Below are 3,325 nucleotides of genomic sequence, written 5' to 3'. Positions count from 1 at the left end.
CCATTGGAGACCTGAACGAACCTATAATGTGCTCGATAAAAAAAACCCACTTTGTGGTCCTACAGGGAGGAAACAGTTAAGAAATAAGCAAAAAGGCCGACCTTATTGTGAGTCAGATACATAGTATCCTGTCTAATAGCAAACCCCAAATGAATAGACTTTTTTTTTTTTATTAAACATTTTGGTTTGACAATTTTAAAAATCAACATTCTTGAACAAAATTTCTATAATATGAATAAATGGTTTGGTTTTATTCGTATAAGGCAACGCGGCACACGGGCGATCTGCCGAGGGGGAAATGCTTTCCGAGATGTCTTTTATAGAAAACAGGAACTTGCTTAGACGTTAGTAATGTGAAGAAAACCGGAAAACTTCACGTGGCCAACCTTTGAACAGACGCGAACCCACAACCAAAATACCAGTGTTCAGTGGTTTTATCTATTCGGCTATTGGTGGGCCGTAAGAATAAATGTGGGAAAGAAATACATTTTAGAAATATCTCTGATTTCTTCTGCCGGGTGAAGTTAGTGACAGAAAATAATTCCATTTTAAGCCACGGAACCATCGTCAAGGTCTCACCCTTCTCCGTGGGTTTTTTGTTTGTCCAGAAACCCCGTAATGTCTAGGCAGCATCCACATTACGGGAAAAACTGGAATAGCCCCATTTCCACAACAAAAATGTTTATAATGGATCCGGAATCTTTGTCTAAAACTATTATTACATATTGGAATAATGCATCATCCAAGCAACGAACTACCTGAAAATCCGTACCTGAAATAAAAGTAAAATCATAAGTAATCAATCAGCAATACGCTAATTATGGACAGATACTTTCCTTTTGGACGACTTGAAACCTGAAAATAAAAAGATTTCACATTAATAATAACTCTTGCAATTATCTAAAATTGGATTTACGCTTATCTTTTAAATGTGAAGGCATCGCCTATCTCGAACTTTTAATATTTAAAGCGAGGAACACGCAATACGAAAATTTTGTAGTTGACGTTAAACCTGGAGATGAATTTTCCACAATAAAAGAATTCTAACAAATGGTTCATTACTTGCTCATTGTTACTTCATTGTTACTTCACATTTATATCTATAGTATTGTTTCAATTCAATTTTTTTTCTCATTACGCGTATTTTTAAATAAAATTACTTAAATGTAACATATACATAAATAAATTAAGATAAACTATGTATTGTGTTTGTATTCTCTGTTACTAATAAAAGTTTTAAGTGACATTATTTAAGATTTCTTTAAAAGCAACTTATTTAAATTTTGTCTAGGACCCGCTAGAGGACCTTAATTAATTAATCCGGCACTGGGTATATCGAATGGGTTTTTAGGAAAGATTAAAAACATAGATGTAAAAATAAAATACAGTGGTGCCTCGTATAACGTACTTAATCCGTTCCAGGTGAAAGTCCGTTATACGAAACGCATTTTCCCATAGAAATACATGTTAATCTCTAGCTTGTTAGGATTGTTTGCTGTCGGAAATGACGAAACGGGTCCTTTTTGGTCGCCTGTTGATATCCGCCCCGATGATCGGAGATGACGCCTTCTTATACGTTTTTGACGTGGAATAATTATCATGTGATTCTTGATTTATAGGCTCGGAGTTCGAGCTGTCTCTTGGTTCGGCTCACACGAGACGTCGCGGATAGGACAGCTTGGTCGGTGTTACGATTATCTTTACTTCATAATTTTATTCAATTCATTCAAATCAGTTTATCATCATTAATACTTGACTGTTTTGACTAATAGCAAACCCCAAATGAATAGACTTTTTTTTTTTTTATTAAACATTTTGGTTTGACAATTTTAAAAATCAACATTCTTGAACAAAATTTCTATAATATGAATAAATGGTTTGGTTTTATTCGTATAAGGCAACGCGGCACACGGGCGATCTGCCGAGGGGGAAATGCTTTCCGAGATGTCTTTTATAGAAAACAGGAACTTGCTTAGACGTTACTAAAATGTGAAGAAAACCGGAAAACTCCACGTAGTCAGCTTTTGAACAGGCGCAAATCCACAACCAAAATACCAGTGTTCAGTGGTTTTATCTATTCGGCTATTGGTGGGCCGTAAGAATAAATGTGGGAAAGAAATACATTTTAGAAACATTTCTGATTCCTTCTGCCGGGTAAAGTTAGTGACAGAAAATAATTCCATTGGAAGCCACGGAACCATCGTTAAGGTCTAGCTCTTCTCCGTGGGTTTTTTGTTTGTCCAGAAACCCCGTAATGTCTAGGCAGCATCCACATTACGGGAAAAACTGGAATAGCCCCATTTCCACAACAAAAATGTTTATAATCGATCCGGAATCTTTGTCTAAAACTATTATTACATATTGTAATAATGCATCATCCAAGCAACGAACTACCAGAAAATCCGTACCTGAAATAAAAGTAAAATCATAAGTCATCAATCAGCAATACGCTAATTATGGACACATACTTCCCTTTTGGACGACTTGAAACCTGAAAAGGAAAAGATTTCACATTAATAATAACTCTTGCAATTATCTAAAATTGGATTTACGCTTATCTTTTAAATGTGAAGGCATCGCCTATCTCGAACTTTTAATATTTAAAGCGAGGAACACGCAATACGAAAATTTTGTAGTTGACGTTAAACCTGGAGATGAATTTTCCACAATAAAAGAATTCTAACAAATGGTTCATTACTTGCTCATTGTTACTTCATATTTATATCTATAGTATTGTTTCAATTCAATTTTTTTTCTCATTACGCGTATTTTTAAATAAAATTACTTAAATGTAACATATACATAAATAAATTAAGATAAACTATGTATTGTGTTTGTATTCTCTGTTACTAATAAAAGTTTTAAGTGACATTATTTAAGATTTCTTTAAAAGCAACTTATTTAAATTTTGTCTAGGACCCGCTAGAGGATCTTAATTAATTAATCCGGCACTGGGTATATCGAATGGGTTTTTAGGAAAGATTAAAAACATAGATGTAAAAATAAAATACAGTGGTGCCTCGTATAACGTACTTAATCCGTTCCAGGTAAAAGTCCGTTATACGAAACGCATTTTCCCATAGAAATACATGTTAATCTCTAGCTTGTTAGGATTGTTTGCTGTCGGAAATGACGAAACAGGTCCTCTTTGGTCGCCTGTTGATATCCGCCCCGATGATCGGAGATGACGCCTTCTTATACGTTTTTGACGTGGAATAATTATCATGTGATTCTTGATTTATAGGCTCGGAGTTCGAGCTGTCTCTTGGTTCGGCTCACACGAGACGTCGCGGATAGGACAGTTTGGTCGGTGTTACGATTATCT

This window comes from Centruroides sculpturatus, unplaced genomic scaffold, assembly GCF_000671375.1.
Source record: "Centruroides sculpturatus isolate CEXI.00-Female unplaced genomic scaffold, Cexi_2.0 scaffold1187, whole genome shotgun sequence".
NCBI lineage: Eukaryota > Metazoa > Arthropoda > Arachnida > Scorpiones > Buthidae > Centruroides > Centruroides sculpturatus.
Note: the sequence above shows the minus strand (reverse complement) of the source record.